The sequence below is a fragment of the Oculina patagonica genome, unplaced genomic scaffold, assembly GCF_052425735.1.
Source record: "Oculina patagonica isolate OP01 unplaced genomic scaffold, crgOcupat unplaced304, whole genome shotgun sequence".
Taxonomy (NCBI): Eukaryota; Metazoa; Cnidaria; class Anthozoa; order Scleractinia; family Oculinidae; genus Oculina; species Oculina patagonica.
In genome coordinates this window covers 174-12,987 of record NW_027558151.1, presented here as the reverse complement: position 1 = coordinate 12,987, position 12,814 = coordinate 174, and the positions used below count along the sequence as shown (strand labels likewise).

Genomic DNA, 12,814 nt, shown 5'->3' with positions numbered 1-12,814 from the left:
CAGCTCGCCTACGAAGGAAGCAACTGTCGACTTCTGATGTCACAATAAAGATTTGAGTCCTCGGTGTTTCGAAACAACACACATTTTTACTTGAACTTCTTATATGCAATCACAAAGTTCTACAGAATGTCTAAGCTAAGAAAAAACCTTCAAAAAAAAGTCACAGAAACTTGGTAGTTAAAGGGTTAAATGCAAGATCGTATTCCAACCATGCTGTGCCTGAGAATTGCAGTACCGTCTGAATGATCAGTAACTTGTACTTTGTAAACTCTGACCAACGATGTGGATGTGCTGCACAAGTAACCATCTGGAAAATCACGAAGGCCTCTGTCCAAGTCAAAATATTGGTTATTTCCACTTTGATTTAGACACCAATAGCTTTCCTTCTAAGAACCCCTGTGGCTCCAGCTCCACGGCTCGAAGATTGACTGACAACAGAACTGCTAACTCCACTGACTGACCTTCCGTGATTTTGGCTACCAGCTTGGCTGGGATTGGGGCATGACCAGGACCAACAATAAATGCTTTGTCTGCCTCAGGCCACAAGGAAGAATTTTCCAAGCCAGGCAGACTGCCCATAGAGTTGAAAGACATACTTGTGCTTGTCGAGGCAATGGGAGCCCAGAGGCGGGCCGACCTTCAGTTGGATATGGCTGTCACTGGCGTAAAAGTCGGCACAAATAAAGGCAATGCACCAAAGATCCTGCAGCCACGGTAACAGCAGCACTCGTGACAATCGGCAATCCGGAGGAGCTTGCCGGCGCGACGCTAACGGCTGGTGAGGGCGCGTTCTCTTGAATCAATGCTAAGATTGTGGGAAGCGAGCTACCAAGAGTGTGAACCACAGCGTCAGCATTCGATTCCTCTGCTAATTAATGGCTGCCCAGAGCCTACAGAAACGGATGCAGGGGCTATAGATCAGAGTGGGCAAAGACGGTGGCATGTCTTCTGGAGACAAACTGTTGTTAGTAGAACGAGTTAGGGGTGGCATTTTGCAACCACATGTGCAACAACAGGCTTCGAACAAACCAAATACCACAGCAAGAAGCGAGGAAGGAGAAAAAAACACAGACAAAGATCACCAAAACTTCACAGTAACCACAAACAGCGATGGTGACAACGGTGTTTTGAAGAAAACAGGCAGCAACGCCACAGTGTGACAAAACACAACGCCACTGGAAGCAAACAACAACTTGCTGCCAACGGAGGCCAAATTAAGCTCATCGCTAATAGATGAGCTTGGGAACTGGTGCCTTACAGGTTGGCGGGAGCCCGAGCAATTCAGGCATAGCAGGGAGGTATCCATGGCAACCCTGCAAGTGGGAACCGCCCCCTGCAGTGGCTGCCAACTGGCACCGTCACACTGAAAAAGCTTCAGTGGTCAATACTTACCTGACCCTTTACTTACCTAAACCCACAGACCACAAGGGCGGGAGGGATGGGAGCAAGAATCCGCTACAAAAGCTCCACACAAAAGCACTGAATGGCCGGTGATCTGCAACGATCAGTGGCAATTGATCCGCAACGATCCGCAAAGATCAGCATGTAAAGTGACCCAGAACAATGCAGGTCAAGAGGAACACAACATGCCCCATGAGATCCACGCAGGTCACGTACGCTAAATGGGGAGACCCCTGACCGCATTGGCTCAAGGTTATTTTTGCCTACCGTATTTATTCGATTAAGCGCCCACCTCGAATAAGCGCCCACTTCCAAGGACCAAAAATTTAATAAGCGCCCAGGGCGCTAAATCGAATAAATACGGTATATTGCATTTAGCCTTATAAAAACCCAGCCAGCAAACAGGGAACACTTCGAGAATCTAAAACAGCAACAGTTAACGCCAACAAATCGAGAAAAAAAAAACGCTGAGAAAGCTACTACAAATTCAACAACGCCAAGCCGATCAGTGCCGGTTTGAGATCTTGAACAACCTGAACACTGAATGTACAGTCCAATTCTCTTCATGCTAAAGTATTCATGTAATTATCTTAGCACTGTTTATGCAAATTCCCTTTCAACTTAGCCTTTTCACAGCCGCTTTTTATCACTAATGTAACATTGATAATGGCGCAAGATGCACCGAAACGTTGATTCTTATCATTTATATTTCTTGTATCAAATTACATTTAACTATTATACCGGTAATAAATAATAATAACAATCAACGTTCATATCCTCTAACCAAGAAATACACTAGCAACAAAGGCAACATCACCTTGCAATTGTGAAGTTGGTGGTGACACTGTTGAAGCTGCTTCAATGTCTAAAAAGCAAGGTACTGACAATTAGACAGAGTATTGAACAATACACTTTAATTTGCAATAATATTGTTCCCTTGATTTAAGTTCACAGAGTTTTATGACAATCTTTAGACTGCAAACTCAACACATGCATTGCTGAAAGGTTTTACTGGTCTGTTAACAATGCATCCTCGTGTGCAAACAAACCCTTCAATTCTAGAAGTTTAAAAAGAAGTGACCCCTCCATCCCTCACCCCGCTCTACCTCCCCACATGGACTTCCCCTATGGACAAGAGGTTTGCCAAATACCAATGGACAACCGGTAACCCCTAGCAAGAATGTACTTAACAGTAAATAGAGTCAAACGTCTTAATCTAAAATGGACAGCAAAGGGACAGGGAAGAGTACAGTGTCCATACTATGGAGCATCTGTATTACAGAGGAAGGGTTTGCATGACGGATCAGGTGAATAGCACTAAAAAGATGTCAGTTAAGAGGGGTTCAACTGTATAAATTAACACACAGATTACAATGGAAGTTATAAAGCTAGCATAAACTTGGCACCCACTAAGTACCAAAATGTCAACATACTTGTTGGATGTCCAGGCGTGCACACGGCTACCTCTGGAATGCCAGCCTCTGGAATACCCGGTATCTGAACTTTGCACCAAAAGCCTTTTGGGCAATCTGACTGGAGTGTTCTACCTAGGGTATCTACAGCAACTGTACAACTTCTTGACTTTGATAGTTCACACTGGTCTGTAGTACGACATTTCCATTCTCCATGGAAACAAGTGCTTAATCACATATTAACAAAGGAGAAATGTTTTCCTTGTGAGTTCCTACATTAATATTTCAAACCAAACAACAGCTGCAAAGGAACTTACCAAACAAAGAGGCAGTTTCGAGCCAAAGTGGCACCTACTGCCGGGGCCTATCCCGGTTTCCTTAGCATTAAGCAGCTAGAAGTATTTCTGCTCCCCCTTAGATGAGATGCTAGTCCATCGCAGGGTACCCCCCCCCCCCAGCATTATTTCGCCGGTACCCATTTATACACCTGGGTGGAGAGTCAGGTACTCCCGCTCTAGAGTCCGGCATGCTAACCATTAGGCCACTGCGCCTCCCACAACCAAACACAAAGACTTGCACAGAAATACTTCCCAGCTCCATTAAGGTTACTGTAGACCTTCAGAGGCCAAATTTTGCAAAAAAAATTTTCTTTGCTCATTCTAAACTTAAAACACTGATTTATAGTTTGGTGAAAATAGAAATGTAAAATTGTTAAAAAAATCGCAAGATATCGAGGGAAAACTTCTTTTTAGAAAAAATAATAAATAGCAAAAGGTGTTATGATCCTTATTACACATGGTGAGCGCTCCGTAAATTCTTCGTGGAAAACTTCATCCGGCGACTCGAGTTACGCAGATTTGAATGTTTAATTAGCATCGAAAGAGCTGTGCTGTTTAGCATGGGTTAGGCAACAAGGATCAGTGAATTTTCATGCACAAGTCTGTAAAAAAAAATGATATGAGTTCGTCGAAAAGAGAGAACACAACTTGGACGAAATTTCGTAAGAAAACCGCGTTAAAGAAAACGAAAATGAAAGAGGGAGATTAGAAGAAAGCCAGAAGCAAATTGATGTCCAGTTAGAGCTCAAGAACAAATCAAACAATAACACTCAAGGGAAAGCTTTCCCGAACAAATTCATCCCCGCTACAGCACTTTGTTTGGGATCGCCGGTCAGCTGATTTTGGCTGCTATTTTCGCCGCTGGTTTCCCGTTCTTTCCCGTTTGCTAGCGCTTCATTTTCCTTTTGTTTTCCCATGTTGGAATCCATTCTGGTTGTCCTTACTTTCCACCTATCGAGCTGCTAGTACTCCAAATATTCGGGCCAAATTTGCGGTTCGGAGCCACGTTCAAATCATTCAACCATGATTTGATTTAGTGAATTTCAATGAACTATTTTGGTGAGGAGTCTCTGGGACGCAAACTTGTGTTTCAATTGGTCGGCGGCATGACCGCGTTGACAAACACTTTGATGAGGTGTGATAAGCTTGCAAATCTTTAGGAGCAAAAAACTTGGGTTTTATTTTTGCAAAGATTCCACTGCTTCAAGCGAATAGGGTATGTAGATTTGACGGATTTTAACGAAACTTTGCCAAAATGTTCCTTGGTTATTAACGCGCCAAAGTGTGTGAGGCGTTTTTAATATTTCAAATATTTCGCATTTTACGCCTTCTTAGGTGACGAAGATCAGCAAATATTCTAATCGCCGAGTTTACAATAGATTTTCTCAGCAACCAATAAGAATATTCAACAAGCCTCACACACTTTTGTAGTCCATTACCTGCTGATTGACACTGTCCAGTTTGTTTGGTCGTATGTGCGAACACGAAAGCAGGTAATTCAATTTAGCAAACATTGTCAGTGTTGCGGTTTCAGGCTTGTGCAAGCTTACCATTAGACTAAATCTTTAAAATAATTGTTTCTTTAGATTCTACATTCTATTAGCTTTACAGTGATATACCGTAAAAACCCGCAGATAAGCCGCACCTTTTTTCCAAAAATTTTCGCTCGAAACCGGGGGTGCGGCTTATCTGCGGGAACATTAGGAAAAGGTGCCGTAAATTTTCGTGAACTGACACTAGTTTATGGAAAATTATGTAAATTAATATAACATAAAACTACAAGAGAGTACCGGTCTGTACTTTTGCAAGTTTGACAGCTCCTTTACTGTTTGCAGTGTCGACAATGGCCTATAACTTTAACAGTAATATTGATACTTTACGATAGCCACGAAACCCGAACGCCTCCATCGCCATCTTGTTTTGCTTTACGTTCTCGCCCTAGTCCCATATTTCACGTCGAATCAAATGCCTGGTTACTAAGCTAGTTTACTAACGCAAGTTCTTGTTGTTGTCACACAAAAATCTATGGAAAAACAATGTTGAATGAAGAAATACCTGTCAACAAATGCCAGAAAAAGGCCACCCATAATATGTCAAAGTTGGTTTTCATTATATTAAAGAGCTCAAATTGTGGGTAAGACTGAAGTATTTTCTGTTTCAATGTTCATTGAGTTTACGTTCGATGAAGAAGACTTCCTAAAGACTCGACTTTGGATTTTCTTTGATTTACTTTCAAAAAACTTTTTTCCAACATTTGAGTTGTTAAACTCAGGGTGCGGCTTATCTGCGGGTGCGGCTTATCCGTGGGTGTTTACGGTATACTTTTCTAAGGTTTTGTAAAAAGAAACGCGCGTATGAACGATTTTTCGGAAGACACCCCTGATGGTCTACAGTAACCTTAAATTAATTTAATGCAACAAGACTAATATGTCGATGTAACATCCTACTTTGAAATGGATAAAAGTACCAGTAATTGTGAACCAATGGAAGAGTTTCTAATAAGGCAACAATAAACAAAGGATCAGAAGAAGCTAGTCATTTCTTGAGTTATTCTGGGCACATTTTTAGATGCTGTTTTCTAGATTTCTATGCTTTTGCAGTTGGCCCGCACAGATGGAGTTTAATTCCAGTTTCAATAGAACAGTAAGTGCCTAGCAGTCTTATTCCCTGATGCATGCACTGACGTCACAATAAACATATAACACTTTAATTTGGTGCATTAATAGGCAGTTTAAGATACGCTACGGCGAGGTGCTACTACGGCTGCAGGAAGTAATTTTCACCAAATATAACATACTGCGCATGTCAGTCAGTCACGTCCAGCCGTAGAGTGAAATTTGACTACGCGAGTCAGGAGGTTTTACCGTTAGTGGTAGTACGTCAGATTTTATTCGCTTCTCTGTCCTTTTTCGACGACTTTCTCAGCATTTTAAGAGTTCCAATGAAAACTGCATCCTTTGAATTTAATTGTAGTCGAACAATTGTCGCGTTTGTCGCTCATAAGCTTAAAAAGTCTTATCCTGAATTGGGCGAACTCACCATTCCATTAAAATGCCATTAAAATCCCTTGAAAAGGTCATGAAATTGATTTCATGGCCCATGAAAGACGCAAAAATGATTTTCATGGCCATATCTGTGGCCATGAAATTCCTATGAAAAAATGGCAAATATTTTTCATGACCCATGAAAGTTAAAATTGGCACTTTCATGGGTCATGAATTTCCCTTGAAAATCATGTCGAATAGCAATGCACCATGAAAACATGCCATGAAATCCATTTTCACAATTTTTCATCACCCATGAAAAAAAAAACATTTATTGAAGGTTCAATTTCATGACTCATGAAAAATGTTTTCATGAGCCATGAAATTGAAGAGTTTTCAAACTCTACAATTTCATGGCTCATGAAAAACATTTTCATGACTCATGAAAGTAAACTTTTGGATCATAGAATTTTATGGTCATGAATTAACCATTAAAAAATTCATGGTTTATGAATTTTTCATTAAATTAATGTTGTCCTACTTAAAAATTAAAGAACATTCAAGATGAATGACAATAGTTGAGTTTTAAAGTGGCTAGGCCACTGTATTACAGTTAATTCTATTCATTTTCTTTAATTAAATTGGCAGAGGAAATTGGTGTGAATAAATGAATTTCTGGCATACAGTATATTGAAAATGAAACTTTCATTCAAATTGAGATAAACATGAAAAAGGTCACGCTGACATTTTTCAAATTAACCCACAATCTGTTTAAATCTTCTTGAATTTTGCTCATCCATGCCCCTTTTTGCTTTTTTGTACGTTCTTTTACAGTTTAAACCCCTTATTGTGGTATGTTAGTCAATTCTACGAACAGTTGGTCAATGCCAAAGTTGCCTAGAATTGTGTGACATCTGCCTCATTAATGAACAGGTTAAAATTTTTAACAAAAACAATGTAATTTATATACAATTATGTGTACTTGATAATATTGCTAACTAAATTATATTTTAATTAAGCAGGAAATACTTTTAAATTTCTACAATATTTTAAACCCAGGGGAGGGTGCTCGAAGTATAAATGTCGGAGGGGTCCGACGGAACTTCATATTGCAAACCCCCAAAAAATACACAAGCCTAAAATTTTAGACCCCAAAAAAATACCTGGCATCAAAATTTCCAAACCAAAAAAATTCAAGACTTAAATACCTCAATACTGATTTATTCAATTAAGCAGAACTTTCTAATGCACGTCGCTGAAAAAAAGTTCAAATGAATATTTTTCTGATCCACTGATCGCAACGAAAACCTGAAACGAAAAGTTTGCTCGGAGATAAGACCCAAAAAAATACACTAAGACCTAAAAAGTACGTGACAGATCTCTTGACCCAAAAAAATACCGAGCGTATAAATTTTCAACCCAAAAAAATTCGTTGGACGCCCCCGTCATGTATACTTCGAGTACCCCCCTGGGATTATAAATGAGACACTAATATCGACAAAAGAAAAAGAAAGTTAACATTGGCTTTGACTGAACTAACCTTCCTTTGAAAAGTTCAATGTACACAAAGTACTCGCAAGAAGGGTGAATGCCTGGATCTGGGTATCCCATCTCTGGATTCAAACTAGTGATCAGAAGCTATAAACTACACTTTGCAGTAATATTAGCACAAGCCTGTACTATTGTCCTAGCCATTCGTGTTGTTATGATCTTATTAAAATGAAAATGTTTCATAAGCCATGATCACATGGTTTCATGGCCATTAATTTACCATTAAAATAGTGTTTGCTAACTTAGAAATTAAAGAATATTCATCATAAATATCAAGAATAGAATTTTAATGGTTCATTATTAAACATCAGATTCTCACATATCAAAAAATGCAATGTCATGAAGCATACATGTATTCCTTTGGTAGCGGTATCGGTTATAAATGTTTTATATGTGCATTGGTTGATGTTTAAAACTTTTAGATCAACAGGAAAGAATTTTGGGCTATGTCCTTTTGTACCAGTGCACAAGGGAATAACCATTGTATTGTTCTTGTTTGGGAGTCATTGTTTAGCTGTTGTTTTTTGTTTGGCCTTTTGTGTCAGCTCTTGTGTACCTGTACACCTGGTCAAAACTGAATTCAGGCACAATTATGAACAGTGCACAAATTCAAGAACCTCAAGGTACCATAACTGTTTCATTGTGTAATACAACTTTCACTTAACACTCTACTGGTCTTAATTTATAAATACTTACATTCCCATCAACAATGTTCAAACAGCAACATGTACATATGCATCGCACGTACGCTTAATTAATTTTTAGTTTGATCTTGAAAATCCACCATGCGGGAAACTCGCATCGTTGTTATTGCTGATATACCATATGCACACAAAATAATTTCCAAAGCAGTCAGTTTACCGTTTGGAATGCTCAAGGTTGAGCGAAAAGATATTGCAATGGAATCCCACATAAGTTTCATGGAGCACACTCCACAGTGTTCGGGAGCGTTCGAACTCCTCAAGTTCCAACTTGACTATACTTCGTCTTTCTCTCAATGAAAGTCAATAATGTCCCAAATCCGTTAGTAACATTGCTTGGAACCATCATATGCTTCTTTAAACGTTTCCTGGCTACTTTCCAGACAACAGAACGCCATTAAATGGCGTAAAAAGCCGAGTGTGTTTGTGAAATTTGGCTACACGCACCGCCATCTTGGATTTGGACGAGAAGGCTCTGAGAACCAGTTAATCTATCCCATGATGCAAGGCTCTTTTTAGGCGCGCGATTTCAACGGTCGAAGGCAGTTGAAAGAACTGAGAACCGAAGAACTATACCTCTTGAAATGATTCTAAAAGCAACAAAATCAAGATTTTTCACCTCTAAAAGAGAATGTGAGTAGAAAGAATCGTGTGGTTTTTAAAAGTAATAGTTTAGATAAAGGTTTTTGTAACAATCCCCTCGGAATTAATCAGCAGTCAGTGTGATGTTGATCTGCATACATGCATAAATGTATGCTTTGTTCCTGCAATTATTCACAAATAAGCTTGAGCTGAAGCTTAAAGTTGTTTTAGAAACTTATTTAAAAGATAGCACCTAAACTTGTGATAGAAATCGATCTCAAAGTATGTTTCTGTTATGAATAATTGTGCTTTTAAAGTGTGTATTCCACGCCCAGAGAAGATCTGATTTTAATCGAATGTTGCTTTGTGCTTTTGTAGGTATTGCAGCAGAAAAGCTCGATGAAGACATTCACCAACAGAGCAATGTCATGATTTTTAAAAAGCTAAGTGAAAAACAATTCACAAACATGACTGATGATCGGTACTTTGAGACTTTTTAATCATAAGTGGGATGTACATCTAGCAGGAAAATGTAGTCTTTGAAACTTGAACAACTGTAAATTTGAGGGCTTTCAATGGCAGTCACTACACATGTTTGTCACATGAGAAATCCTGCAAATTTAGTGAGAAAAGTGAAATAAATAATCAAAATTGTTTCTGTTCGTCTTAAATCTTATGTGGGCTTGATCTTTTGGTATCAGTCACCAATCTATATATTAGCTGTTAATTAACCATAAAGCTGTCTGTGCATGGCTTGTGACTCATTCATTGTATTTTGGTGCAGTTTTGTATTGTTGCTTGTTTCTTGATCTTCATAATATTTTTTGTGTAGCACAGGGCATTCTCGTATCTATTTTAGTTCCATTTTATAGGATTCATAATTTATGGAAGTTTAATGGCAAATTGATGTTACATGTATTTGTGTGCTTGATTTACCCATGAAAAAAGTGAAATTTGTTTTAAAGGCATTTTCATGGTGCTTCTGGGCCTTTACCTACCCCATGAAAACTTTAGAGAACCAGATGGTGTCTGATCATGAAAACACCATGAAAACCATCAGAAATTTTCATGGTCAATGAATATTTCCATATTCAAAGGATATTCATGGGCCATGAAACTTTTGAACCCATTAAAAGCCCATTAAAGTCAACACCATGAAAAACCCAGGCTTTATTTTCATTGTCTATAAAAAACCCATGAAATTCTGTATCTTGCTTCAGTGAACTTTCATGGCTTTTTCAGGAGTATTTAAAGGACTTTCATGTAATGTGAGGGATTTCATGGGCCATGAATATGGAAATATTCACAGGATTTTCATGCCTTTTTAATGCCTTTTTCATGGCAAAAACCCCATGAAAAAAGCCATGAAAAATCCCATGAAAAAGCTTTGAATATGTCATGAATTTACCATGAATAAATTAATGGGATTTTCATGGGTTTTGAGTTTATAGTGATACCACGGACGGCTTTTTGGAAATCCGAGGGCAAGGGGGGTTCATTGAACTGGAATTCCGAAGGCATGGGGGGATACTTACGATTGGAAATTCCAAAGGCATGGGGGAGTTCCAGGTCTTGGATTTCCAGAGGAGAAAACAAGAGTGTGTTCCTTGAAAATGCTTATTTTGTGGACTACCAAGTCGCAAATACAGCACGAACTGACGACCACGTAGCGGAAGCAGGATACAAGACAAGTATCGATTGATCAGGCATGTGTTTGCGTTCATTTACAAAAGAAAATCGCTAAAATGTGGGTTCTACATCAATGATGAACTTCTTCATTCGCTTTTTGTTTTCTTGTCCAAGCGGATCCACAAATATTTAGTCCAGTGTAGTGAGCAACTCCCGGGGGGAACTCCCATATGTGGCCTATATAGGTATGTGCCGCCCGATAGGGTATGGTTTTTGAGGTTCTCGGTCCTTAAATAGGGTATCAATTTTGCTCCTTTTGGCAATGTGTTCCCGCTGTGATCCTTAGATAGGGTACCTAAATTCTATTAGCTAAATTAAACGCCCAGCTAAACGAGAAAAAGATATCTGAAAACTGAATTTTCAGTTCAGGTATTAGAAAAGCGATTTTCTAAAGATTTGTGTCTTGCCGTGCGCGGTTAGCCGTTATTTGGGTCGTCACAGAACGTTTCTCCTCCCCTTAAATAGGGTGTCATTTTTCGGTTTTGGGCCTTAAAAAGGGTATCAATTTTCGCTTTCTTAATCCTTAAATAGGGTCAGGGTTTAAGAACCTTGGCGGCACACCCCTAGCCGAAATTTATGGGAGTACCCCCCCGGGGAGCAACTCTTTTGCTACGCTTCGAGACGCCATTTTGAAGCACGTGGGTTGGGAGCAACTGCTGACCGTGAAGGCTCAAATCCAAGATGACGGATATGTCAGTGCACTCGATCGTATTATCTTCCGAGTTTAGACACGTGCATCACACGATATTCTTATTTTAATGTTCTGTACCAGTTGGGGGCAATGTAAAATTAATGTAGGTTGTATCTGTTGAACAAGGGTAAGGAGAAAAGTCTTATTTTTTTACATTTTCATCCCAGAATTTCTTGAGTCATAATGACTGTCTCTATGTACAGATCGAGTCATTTGAAATAATTTGATGTAAAATACGCCACATTGGGCTTATTTGCGAACCCTGACGGGAATTCTAAAGAGCTTGACTAAAAAATGAAAAATCTGAACGGGAGGGGGGGTTAATGATTATGGAATTCCGAGGGCATCAGGGGGGATAACGCATTTTGGAACTTCCGAAGGCAAGGGGGGCTAAAATATGGAAGCCGTCCGTGGTATGGTACAGATATTTTCTGGAATCGCCCATTTGACGAATTCGTTCAGTGCAAGTGTCGGTATGGACAAGAAAAGTACTCGTGTTGAGCGTGCGATTTTTTTGCCTTCACAGTTTAGTGGAGATGTACTATAGCTGGGGGGGGGACAGGGGCGTCTAAACCTCCCGCCTCCCGTACCTTTTACTCCCGCGTCCCGTACCTTCTGCTCTCGCCTCCCGCCCCTTTCCGTAGCTGTTCTCTCCTGTTTGTTCCATGTCTATTGCGAAATATATTGAAATCTTACGAAATTTCACTTGTTTTCTCCCGGTTCCCGCCACCTTAGGAATCCCGCTTCCCGCCCTCTCTCCTCCCGCTTCCCGCCCCTTTTCTCCCGGGCTCCCGCCCCCCTGTCCCCCTCCACATAGCTGTATACAGTATCCGCTACCATTTTGCTTTAGTAAGTACTGGTATATTTCAGTTCATAACTCAGTATTCTTTGCGATATTTGTATTTTTAAAATTAAACATTTCATCGATTTTAATTGTTGTTGTGTTGTTGTGTATAATTTGCTGCTGTAGAAAGAATCTCTCGCTCAGAACTATTCTGTTAGTCCTAGCAAAGCAAACAACAACGAAAAGTATTCTTGGTTTTCATGTTACGTCATAAAATTCTGAAATCAAAATTCACTAGGCCTGCTAAATTTTCGTTGTCATTAGGCGAAAGATAAACTAAAAATATATATTTTTGCAAATTTCCAGATCGATAGTGTCATTCGTTTTTAAAACAGAGCATTTTGAATATTCGAGTTCTCCGTCGTATGTGACATCAAGCTGAGTGCCGTGACAAAGCTGTTTTGTTTGAAAAAAGGCCTTTCCCTTCCATTTTGTGCAATATGGACATTTCAGATATAATAAGTGGTGTTTATGTGAAAGTGTACTAGCTCTTAAGCCAAGGATGGGCGCTGTTGTAAACAGAATTGATAGTTCCAGATGGTTTCTCTGACATCACGGCGGCCATTACTGTGTCCCTCAGCAGGACACAGTGATGGCAGCTCCATACTAAGCTTTATAAAT

General features: G+C 39.6%; 1 long non-coding RNA gene across 1 annotated transcript; it reads right to left on the bottom strand.

Moving 5' to 3' along the window:
* Positions 1–228: 228 nt before the first annotated feature.
* LOC144640486 (uncharacterized) lies at positions 229–10,709 on the bottom strand. The gene is made up of 3 exons (XR_013568405.1): positions 10,505–10,709; positions 2,835–3,040; positions 229–2,266 (listed from the first exon to the last, which is right to left on the bottom strand). It is a non-coding gene; the product is annotated as an uncharacterized LOC144640486 (long non-coding RNA).
* Between the last annotated feature and the right edge of the window lie 2,105 nt (positions 10,710–12,814).